The sequence below is a fragment of the Scatophagus argus genome, chromosome 12 (assembly GCF_020382885.2).
Source record: "Scatophagus argus isolate fScaArg1 chromosome 12, fScaArg1.pri, whole genome shotgun sequence".
In the NCBI taxonomy this organism is placed as follows: domain Eukaryota; kingdom Metazoa; phylum Chordata; class Actinopteri; family Scatophagidae; genus Scatophagus; species Scatophagus argus.
In genome coordinates, this window is record NC_058504.1 from 21,517,998 (window position 1) to 21,530,492 (window position 12,495).

The window sequence follows — 12,495 nt, forward strand, 5'->3', positions numbered from 1 at the left end:
CAAAGGGTTTCAGAACGAAATGACGTGGATCCATTTTGGAGTGAAAGTGAAGTTCAAGGAGCTTTTCAAATTACAATTTGATTACATACTCTGACATGTTGTTTCGTAAGAAAAGGTCTCAGAGCAAAGGCTATTAACTTTGTGATTAACTCTGCTGGGATACTCCACAGTGGGATTGGTTTTAAAAGCAGCATTCATCTTAGAAGCTGTGTTTGTCATGATTTGAAGTGTTGGATGTCTCAATTTAGACTTGAAAAGACAAATATGCTTTGATTTACTTGAGGTTAACTGCTGTATATTTCAGTGGGATTACAGTTTGTCAGTAGGATGAGCTTAGTTCAGTCATATGTTGTTGTCCTATGTATGTGTGGTATGTGTGGAAGTGAAACATTCAGAAATAAATTGTTAAACACATTGGGCAATCTTGCGTTCTCATGCATTTGGAGTTCACTGTTCTGTATCTCTAAAATGTCAAGACAATAACAGCAATGTTTTCAGCTTTGTGACAAAGCATTTTTCAGATAATTCAGTGGCTTTTTAAATAGTCTAATTATTTCAACCTACTAAAGAACACTGAATTCTTCAGGTTAATTAAAAATCACAGTGAAGATATGTGTCCTCTTTATCATAGGCATACATAAGTACATAAATACATTATTATTAACAGTATTAATGCTTAATAAAAATTAAGGACATCGTTGTGCTCTTCGAACTGCTATGATGAACATATATGTTAAACAGAATAAAATAAATTAAATAAAATATGGTGGGTTTAAAAAAATATATTTATTCATTCATTCATTCATTTTAACTTTTTTGTGAAAAATTCTACCCATTCAGACCAGAGAGCCCATGCGTGGAAATTTGTTTCTCGGTGTCACAAAGTAACTTTGCTGTCGTGGATGCTTGCTAGCTGTTTCCGATCGCAAAAGTATCACACATGAAAAGAAATAGTTTACTTTTTTTTTTCCAAATAAATAATTTTAACAAGAAAATACTTTTACTATGCTTCCACTCTGGAAGTCTTTCACCCTAAAACGGTTCGTTTATGTTTGGTATCTAACACTGGTTTGAAGCTAAATTGTCAACCAAGAAGTGAAGTTTGGCTGAACATAACTTTAAATTACTATTATTATTATTATTATATTACATTGTTAGATTTTTGTGCATAACATAAAGGGTCAAATCAGTCACCTGTCATGAAAAGCTTTTATGATTTTAGATACATTCCTTTTTGAAAATGCTGTATCAGTGCTCCAAACCATCACATTTCAAGGGTCAAAACAAAATTTATTATGACAGAATGACAAATGATGAAAAACAAAGGGGTTTTATTTTGGTTATCATAATAATATTAATGTAATACATTGTAATAAAAGTCATAACAGTTAAATACAGTTATGAGTTAATAGTGATGTATGGTCACAGGGGCTAGTAGGTGTTTTTTAAGCCCTTTAACGGATGTTGTTAACCATTACATTTAAGTGTAAAATGAAATCAGGAAATGTTCCTAAGTTATGGTCAATGTAATTCATGGTCATCCTAAACACTTTTATCTCATATTGCAGCATTAAGGAAACATGAGACTCTTTCCTTAAAAACTAGATATTCACACACACACACACACACACACACACAGTGTATAGACGAGCGACATCAAAAAAATGATGTCTTGCGCAGTCCAGTTTTTTTTTTTTTTTTTTTTTTTTTGCATTCATCCATCTTGAAAATGCACCAGTAATAGCAACAAAGTGGTTTTTCTCCCCAAAATGAAGTTTAACTTAATCAAATCAAGGGTCAGAGAAACATATCTTCGCGTGAAAAGGACAGGACACATCAGGGTTAAACCGATTACGTCCTGTTAAACAGACATTTCAGAGTCTCCATCTCAGACACATTTTCCTGCTTTTTCCAGTAATTTTTGAAAGCCTTCAAGCTGTAATAAAATATCACTTTTTGTGCATTTGTGCATTAAACACTCATTGCATTTTTCTGATGATAATCACATTTCCCCCAAACCCTCCCCTCCAGTCTATTCCCATCTCCCCTTTTAAAGCACTTTGCTCCTGTTTCAGTGAAGATGACACGGACTTGGGGTGAGAGAGGGGAGGGGAGGGGAGGCGAGGGGAGTGTGCAGGAGGGTTTTGCTAACGGTTCCAAATGGAAAGCTTTAGCTGGGGCCTCGTTCTGCAGGTTATGTGGCGTCACGTCTCATTTTGACCGAGCTGGAGTTCAAGCCCCCCCCCCCCCCACCGCCCTCTCAGGGACCCTCGTAAAGTGCTCTGATGCTTCATAATGCAGATCATTACCCAGAATGCTGTGGAAGACCCCAAGTCCCCACTTAGATGCAGAGCCTCCCAGAGCCCCCGCCGTGTTATGTATCCCTGCAGATCCTCTGCAGACGCTCTGATTGTCCATTCCTGCCTGCCGTCGCTTTGCTAGCACCAGGGTTTATTGACACTAAGTTGCCCCCACAAGGCGGTGTTAATACGCACGACAAAGACGTTTCTTTTCCTCTGTGTCAACCGGAAGGTGCTTACAAGCCCAAGGTTATTGAAACACGGAGCCATAAAGCTAACAGAGATATGACTTAAGATGTGATTGCACCAGGTGACCGATGCTTGAGCGCGATCAAGTCATAGGCAATGATTTCAAAACGAGAACAAGCAGCTGTGAAGCAGGGAGGGAGGCTGAGGCCTTATGAGGCTGTCGACAGCAGAGATGAGGTGATTGGACTGTCAGAGCTCACGGCAGCAGCACACAGTCTCAGGTTTGGACATGTTTCTGATGTGAAACCTAGTTGGGTTCAGATTTTCACCCTCTGATACACATACATTTGGAAGATTTAAGATGATTGAAAATGTCTAGGCCCAAGTTGCATTTTTAATTATCTTGCCAATTTTTTGGTCATTTTTGTCTGTTCATTCATCATATTTAAAGGGACAGTTCACCTCAAAATCAAAATATATATTTTTAAAGTAAAGTTTTATAGATATCCGCTGTAGCGATATATTTGCTGGCGACCAGTCCAGGGTGTACCCCGCCTCTCGCCCGTAGTCAGCTGGGATAGGCTCCAGCTCCCCCGCGACCCTGACGGATAAGCGGTATAGAAAATGGATAGATGGATGGACGCTGTAGCGATATCTGCCTTTTCTAGAACAAATAAAACTAGATGCACTTCACATGCGGGGCTCAAATTGCCAAAAAATACATTTGTAAAACTTGAAAGCAATGTCTGTTTCTCAAAATAATAACCCAGTTATTCGAGCTGATCCCTGTTCACCTCATCATGAGCAGTTTCACAAACACATGACGGTATCATGCCAAGAAAGGAAGCGTGCATCTAGCAGACTAGGTGCTCTTACTTGTGACAGTGCTGGATGATAACATTAATTTTTTTCCTCCTCGACTGAACTGTAACGTTAAGAGAAGCTAGTGGTGATAAATCATCAAATTTAAGAATCGCAGGGTTTTCACAGATACGATACCCTAGGCAAAAGAGGTTACAGCATCCAAATATATAATATAAACCTGAACTGTACAGAGCTCAAAAGTAACACATGATCCAAAGAGTTCAGAAGTCTGAACGTTTCTGGAAGGTACCTGATATCTGCATGATATCAGATATTTTTGGGGATACAATTATCACAGCCTTTATCACATGAGTATTCAAGCTGTCTTGAAGCAATCATTTATTCATCTACAGAATTAGAAACAACACAGCCGCTGCTTTATTAACTCTTGCCCTACCTGGCCACTGTCGAGTTTGCACAAAGAAGGCTTCAGGTGTTGAGAGAGAGAGGAGGAGGAGGAGGAGGAGCGGATTTAATGAAAGCTCTGGCATCTGTATCCGATTCATCTTGTCAATGTTGCACCACCATCTCTGCCCCAAACCAAACCCCCAGCATGCCTTGCCAGCCACTTTAATTACTTTTCCTTTTGCCTGGAATGGCGACCAGCAGAATTGACAGACAGGTGCAGTGATCCTGATTAATTAAAATAATAAAGACCCGGAGAATACGAGGAGGGGGAATATCAATGTGTGGACATTCTCTTGATGGGCAAGCGGTGAGGGGATGTCAGACTGGGGTGGGAACATTGATTTACTTTGTGACAACAGGGTGGCCTTTGGGGTTGACATGGCTATGTGGAAGAAAGAGGGAGAGGACAGTGGGGTGGAGGGGGTGGGGTTTCATTCACATCCTCAGGGCTTCAGTTTGGCCCCTCAGTGCCTTAGCAGCTGCAGTGTCCCACTCTGAAAACACTGGTGCCATCACACCTATCAACATGAGATGGAGTTAATAAAAGCCACCTCCTGGGGTTCATCAGCTCTAATGGCCATGTATTATTTCACCAGACAAAGAAAACATCTTTTTGAATGATAAGCCCTAAGAGAGTGTGTACTTATTGTCTATTACTTCCTCTTTACATATTGATACACATAAATGTTGTAGAAGGTATAGTGGATGTTGAATGGGATTTAAAGACTAAACAAAAGGCATATTTTTTATTGAGTGAATATGGCCACAAAATAGATTTTATTAGCTTGTAACCTCCATTTAGGTTGACTTGGAGGTCACATCAAATCAGCTGAATTCATGGATGGAAATGGATGTCTAAGAATATTGGCTCAGACTTTTTAGACTTAGACTTTTTATTGTTGGACAACCCCTATCTGAGTTTGTTTTAAAGAAAATTGCCAAAACATTTTAGGATGAACTTTCTCTTCATCCGTATCACATACTGTAATCACTTTCCTAAGGGAATCAAGTTCAGTTTATACAGTATGTCAGCATTTAATCCATGGCCAGCAAGGGGACACTTGTAGTAACTTCCACCCATATTGTGGGCTGAAACCCGAGGAGTGTAAGTTTGTGTGTGTGAAAGCTGACCTGCAGTGCCCACATCCTCAAGCTGACACTTTAGAACTGCTCTGCCTCAGCTGAGCGTGTCAGAACAACAGAAATGTGGAAAAGACCGGCATGTTTACCACCTCTCTGTGAAATCAAATACAAGCTGCTTGCAGCGCCCGGGCCTTGTGAAAGTAACAGATTGAGTCAGTCTTCAAAGTTGCTCTGATACACTGCAGAAGTGTGAATATAAAAAGCTGTGAAATGCCTCTTTGATTTGTTTTCACAGCCTGTTGGTGCACAGTGTTTATGTATCAAAAAACTGATTTTTGTTGATTTTTGTGTTGAATCAAATCTGGATTCCTTATCACTAAAATATACCTATAATTTCAAATAAAACGTTTTTTACGTATAGTATACTATGCTATATGGTGGTTAGCTTTCACAGTTTGGCTCTGTAATGACCTGGTACAGTATGGTACTGATATGCTCTCAGGGATTTTCTCTCCAGTGCTGACAGAAATATATGAATTCAAAATACTGTAAAGCTCTTGGCTGAATCAAACAAAACATATTTACTTAACTCCTGGGTAAAAATTTGTACTTCCCTTGCTGCTGTGGCAAGTGAAACATGGTAATTTTTAACAGAGGTGGAATGTAATTAAGCGCATTCACAAGTGCTCCGCTTTAAGTACAGATTTGTACTTCAGTTGAGAGTTTCCATTTCAGGCTAATTTATTCAACTGCTAGATTACGTTTCAAAGGAAAATACTTCAAGTTTCGTTCCACTGATTTATTTGACACTTTTGTAGTTTCTACTTACTTTACAGATTAGGATTTTTTACAGTATGGTAATAATATAAATAAATATGGTAATCTTATAAAATATGACACAGTTATAGATTAAATTACCCAACAGTGAGCAAAGTTTTTCAAGACTCCATTTCAACCAACTTCAACAGTAAAATGCTGTTGACACATTGATGTATCAGTAATAATAATTCAATAACACACTGTAAAATATAACAGTAATAATATAAATCTCATTTGGGCTGTTCATTGCATTGTCACCGTGAATACTTTTACTTTTGATGTTTTAAGCGTTGTGCTAATTAAATCATGCACAAAAGTGACACTTTTACTGTAAGACATTGACTCACGATGGAGAGTTTACTGCTGCTTTTACTTGAGTAAAGCATATGAATATTGTACCAGTGCTTCTTTTTTAATTTTTTTTTTAATTTTCTGTTGTCTGACAACTATAGCTCAGATTTTCTGTGTTTAAAATGAGATTACAAAAACATTTGATCAGATTCTCTTAAACTTTAAAATGTAGCTAAAATGTCTTCTTAATTTAGCCATTTTTCTGATGCTATTTTTTAAAATAGTATTTATAAGTCCACTTTGACCAATACTAGAATAGTGCTTAACTGTTAATAAGTTCTTTTACTTTTGATGCTTGAGAGTATTTTCCTGATCTAATCTTTTCTTATTGTGTGACTCTTAACACCACAAAGCATTTTTACATTGTGGTACTGCTTTTATTTTAGAAGAGGATCTGAGCACTTTGGGTAACTGTGTCCACCTATTGATATTTTTTGTGACAAATAGATGCCGTTCATGCTGACTGGTGTCTTTCACAGATCTAATAGAAATAACAAGTGTGTCTTGGCAATTGAGAGCATTATACGCCACCTTATGGACGAATGATGCCTAGCATGCTCAGTGATACTGCTCTCATGTTCACTGACCTGAGACCAGCTGTGTGGGATCATGATTGATGGTAACCAGTGGCTACTTTAGATGATCTGTTATACAAGATAATAGTATCCTGACATTAATAAATGTGAAATCTTGTGACTTTTAAGGACTTGACATGTATCTGAGCGTATCTTTCGAGTGAAGGGTAAGTATTATGATTATGTGTTGCTGCACAAGCTGCAAGCTGATTTTCTTATCAGGAAGAAAATCTAAATGAAATCCAAGACTAGAAGTATCACTAAATTAGGTTTAAATAATCAAGTTCTACATTTTCATTGTATAACAATGGGATAATACTATACTATAAAAGGGAAGAAATTGATTTTCATCGTGCTTATTAATGCTGCAAAGTCAAAAGCTCTCAAAGCAGCTGGCTATTTGATATATTCATAATCAACTGCACTGATGTACTGAGTAACAGCCTTAAACTGCGCTGGATCTGGCAGGAAATGAAACAAATTCGATTGGCTTTCCGCTCCGTGTCTGAAGATTGGCTGCTTTGTTTCCTTTTGATTGGTCAATTAAAAGTGTGCTTCCACTCTCAAAGCCTGGACCCATTACAGAAAGTAATTTCAAGAGCCAAGATGTTTGCCCTGTGCTGTCTGCTGCAAGGAATTCCCTCTCCACTTTGGCAAAGTCAGGCTGAGGGAGAGAGTTGGTAATATTAGCTCCCATTTTATTGAGAGATCCATTAATCGTAGCCTTCTGCCGCTGACCCTTTGACCCATGCTGACCCCTGGACATCATGTTACCAGCTGGGCAAACTAGAGATAAAACCAGCAGGGCAAACACAAAAATGAAAAATTTTCAGTGCACTAGTTTGTCTCCTTTGGTGTACGTTTGTCCACCTTCTCATAGCAGAGTTACTTCCCCTTGAATTTCACCAAAATGTAAATTAAAAAATGTACATCCTTAGATAAACTGCATGTTGTTTGAATTTGTATTATATTTGTATTTGTGTTATATTGTGTACTTTCAATATATTGTGTATTGAAGGTTTCCGCATTGGAAACTTTCAAAAAGTTGTAAGATACAGCAGTGCATTTTGTTGGTATCAAAAAAACATATCTCTTTGCTGATCTTTTTAAATTATACAATGGATTTTGATATCCTAAATATCAGCTTGCCACCTCAGATCTGTGTTGCATCCAGGACGGTTGTAGTTAACATGCAGAGGGTGTCTGCAGTCCGAGAGATAACAAATCCTCTTCCAGAAAGCAGTTTGCGAGCAAAAACATTAAGACAGCACAAGAGCACAGGCATTAGACAATGGAAAAACATCCACCCAGGTGAGTGGGGTTATGTACAGTAAAAGAGCCCCATTAAGTATCCTACTTGTCTAATGCTGCCATTAAGTATGCCTTATCTTTAGCAGGAGCATAGGATTTCACTGAGATAATCCTGACCAAGATCAAGAAGATTGTGCATATTAAGCTAATAATATGTGTTGACAGTGTGAACCCTTTATCGAAGAATATGAGAGCTATTTCATTTCCAACTCCTTGACAAGTTATTTTCGAAGATGATCACTGAATACATTCATTGCAGCTTTATGATAGGTCATTTAGGAAGTATCATTCCTCCAGTACTTTACAGAATCTCTTCATCAGCTGTCGAGAGCCCCACAGTAGAAGACTTGTGAAACTTTATATACGCCTTTGTCTGATGGCTACATAAACTGCACTCTACCTGTTTTTCGACAGCCAAGACTGGGCCCAGGACGGGCGTTGAAAGCAAATACCTGATTGTATTAGTGTCTCCCCTTTAAGCTGTTGTCACCTAGCTGACCGATTATGGGCAATTACCTGCTCTGTCGGAATCCTAGCCGAATAGATTGAATTCAGATTGATTTTTGCCCAGGAAAGAGAAGGGAATTTAAAGCCTTTTTTAATTGGGTATTTGGTGTGTGCTGATCTGAACACCGTGGCCTTCCCGAGGGATCCTTTATGGGCCAATAATGGCATTGGAGTGTGGGGGGGTGCTGCAGTCTTGTCTGCCGACTCCCTCCCAAGGCCATAACCCTGCATTTGCTCTGAGTGCTTTTCTATTATGCATTGATAGTTGAGCATCAATCAATAAGAAGGGAAACAGAAAACCCAGCGAAACCAACTTCTTAAGTGTAAAATGCCTCTTAATACCCGGGGCCTTTCAAACAACTTAACCTAGACGCTTTTTACCCTCGCCCTTCCTCCCTCTGCTCTTTGAGGGACATTTACCGGCGCCTGGCGACACAATGTTTTATTTAGGAGGGCTGGAAATGTGCAGCTCTCAGGTGAAAATGTACCGCAATCCTCTGGTTATACTTCAGCAATACATCACTGTGTGTGCGCAGGCCGAGAAACAGACATATGGAAACAAAATAGATGACTGCATTTCCATTATATTTTACACATTTTGTTTTTCTTCTGCTCTGAAAAACATTTCTGAAGAAAGACTGAAAACATAAATGGGCAGCAGCCTTTCATTGACTGTTTGATTTTCCAGCAAATCAGAAATAACATCCTCAAGGTTGATAAGGTCAGCAGAAACTCAGCTGATCATATTATAAATGTAGCATGTCTTGAAATCAAATCCCACAAGTGATTTAAAGATGATACTCTAAAGATGGCTGCTTTCCATGAAATTGGTTAAAATGAGAAAAAAATGGAGGCAACAGAGTCACCTTTCACATGACCAATGCTCCAGTTCACAAAACTGGGACGATTCTGGGAAGGAAAAGGGGAAAAATACGGTCCAACCCGCAGATAAGAGAGACAGTGGGGATCGTACCCCCATATGGAAGAGATAAGAGGGAGACAGTCACAGCAATGGCCAGCCACATAATACACAAGCCCACCTAAAGCCGTCTAAATCGCCCATCAGCACCAGTCCCCACCGGCCCTCCTGTCACCACTAATGTACCTTTTCCTATAGGACAAAGCCCCAGATGCAGTAAGGTTATCTGGGGCTGCAGGATTTCTCGGAATTGGCAAGTTCACCTTTCCTTTAGTCCAGATGACAGGAGATGATACAGCTGGGGGGATCGATTGTTGGTCGCACAGCACGTCTTACTTCACATCTTTGATCTTCATCAACTACTGTTGACTGTCTTTACATACAGCCAAGTTAGGGTGCAGAGTGTGGATAATTAAAAAGGATAATATAGCAACAACAAAGTGTTACAGAATGTCAGCGTGAGGGAAAATGATTTCCCAGAAAGCATTAGTCCTACCCCTCTCCAGTCCTTGATGATATCATAGACCCAAGTACACTGTTAAAACATTTCTGTGCATGTGATTAATTATCCCAGCAGAAAAAAGACAAACACATTTGGATGGGTGAATCATTTTGTAATCAGTGTTCAGCATATTAAATGGTGTCATTAACTCTCTCATCAAAAATGTCGCCATCGTCTTGACTGAAATACAAAATATTAAGCTTGTTGGGGGGGGGGTGCTGAGGTACGGTGGGGGATTGTGCGAAGAGAGGATGCCCCCAAACTACTTTGGTTACACAAACTTTGTTTTTGGCCTCAGTGCTCCAGAGCCTCCTCCCTCCGTCTGCCATCTGCTGCTGAAGAATCTGTTTCACTCGATGAGCCAAGCCCAGCCTTTATTGGTCCTAATGGCACTATCAGCTGAGCCGCCAAACCCAATTACCTTTTAAAAAGGGAGGCCACCCCAGCTAATCATGGCTGCCTAACCTGATTTGCCTGTGATGAAGAGACGGGATAAAGAGCAGTTAATGGAGGGAGAATGATCTCACAAATACAAAAAACTCAATTCATTTCTCCGGGAGAGCAATCTGTCCGATTCAGCGGTAATGGAGTGGAGATTCATTAGTCCTCGGGCTTAGTAGTAGCACCGTCCCCTTATCAACTGAATGACAAAGGAACATTCAAGGGGCTCCTCTTATAGGCCTTATGTTGTTGGAAAAGCACATCGAAAGGTGCCATATTTGTTGCTGAAGATGAAATTGGGTGATGTTCTGCATTATTTCGCTCCCACATGTGTATCCAGTAATGGGAGATTGCTGCCTCTGGAACAAAACACTTCTGGGATTCAAGTGTCTGCTTGCTAAGGTTTAAGACATCCATGCCTCCTCCCAAATATCAGCGCTCTCACAGGTCTCATCATTCAACACCCAGGCCTAAACTGAAGTTACATGTCAACTGAAGACATCCAACATCCGCTCTGTGCTCCAGCAGCCTCATTCACACGCGTGTTCCCTTGATGATGTAAGTGACACACATGAATGACCAATTGATGCCAAGAATGTTGTGCAGGGCGTTAGTCACCGAGAGCATTGGGCGACAGGCAGCGATGACCTGACCCCCAACCCTGCTGAATCCATACACCAGTGCAGCTTAAGCTTGGCCTGGCCCAGATATGATCCAGAGGACGTCGGCTGGATGGGGCATAGGGCCATAGCCAGGGTTTGCAGACGGACATTAGGCCAAAGCCAGAGTTAAAATCCTATTAGTTTGAGTTGGGAATCGGATTATCGTCGTCGAGAATCACTCGTCTGGCAACTAGGGTCTAATTTACGCCAATCAACGGCAATTATTGAGGGGAAGGGAGCCCCTATTAGAGAGCCTCATCCACTTAGTCTAATGAATGGGGAAGATTCAATCTTGGCTGTGGAGACGCATTGGAGAGCTGCAGCTGAACACGACTGCACCAGCAGGCTAAAGAAGAGCTGCTGTTATTTATCAGTGGTAGGGTGCTGTCAGAACAAACATGCGTTAGCCATGGGGCGCTAGGCTCCGGTTTCTGATGGTCTGGGGGCACTCTGTCCAGTAAAACGGTTAGTGGAGCTCTCTACAGCCCATTATGGGTAAATCATACTTGCCAAGACGTGCCCCTGTGTAGGCTACACCATGAGTATAAGAGCAGAGAACTTTTTATTATTATTATGTTTTATTGCTTTTGTAAATCATAAACTTGGAGGTCAGTGATGTTCTCCTCTTGCTGCCCAGACTGCACTCACTGGGTCCTGACAAAATACTGTCAATGGCATTAAATTTATTAAATTGCATGTTTATCTAATAACATTCTGTTTTGATCAAATAAATTTCATTCTTTTCAGAATTTAATCTGAAAGTAGCTGAAAATGAGCAGAAAACAGGAACTTTGCTTTAACGTAATAAATATATGATATATAATATAATATATAACTTAATAATAAGTGCATTGGCTGATATTTTTAAAGTCAGCTTCTCAGCCCTGGTGAGTCATTATCTCACACAACTGAAGCTTGTCATTGTCATTTACTTACACCAGGATGTGACACTGAAAACGTCCCATTATTTAAATGAATCACATTGTGTAAAGCAACCTTGAGTCTGTGCCATGGACTCTAGTTCTATCTTCATTCTTATGCTGCCCCCTGCTGTTTAAAAATCAACATACCTTGTGTTAATATCAGTGGCAGCTGAACTCTTAACCAAACAGCCTTCAGAATCCTGCACATGGATCAATAGGTGACATACTGCTTTTAATAACATTCTAATACAAATTGAAGTAAATTAGAACTGCGTTTAATGTTGGTTTCGAAAGCTGTTGTGGGTCTATTAATCATAGCGGTTGTGGGTGGAAGTAAAAATAAGACTCCAACCATGGAAGATTGATTTACATCATGCATGTGCAAGGGTTTGTGGGTATCTCCAAACTACATGAAACCCTGTGTGTCATGGCCCTTTGTCTGCCCGTGCCATTGGCTTTTCTTTTTTTTTTTCTTTTTTTTTTTTTTGGCAAAATGAATGTTAAATGAAAGAGATAAAAAAGCTTTTGTCTGAGTTTGCTAGTGATGCTGTGTCCTGAAAATCTCACTCAGTGGGGGAAATTCCACTGCCTTTAATGGTTTTCAGTTGGGGTTTAGCTTTTCCAAAATTGGTGAAAGGGTG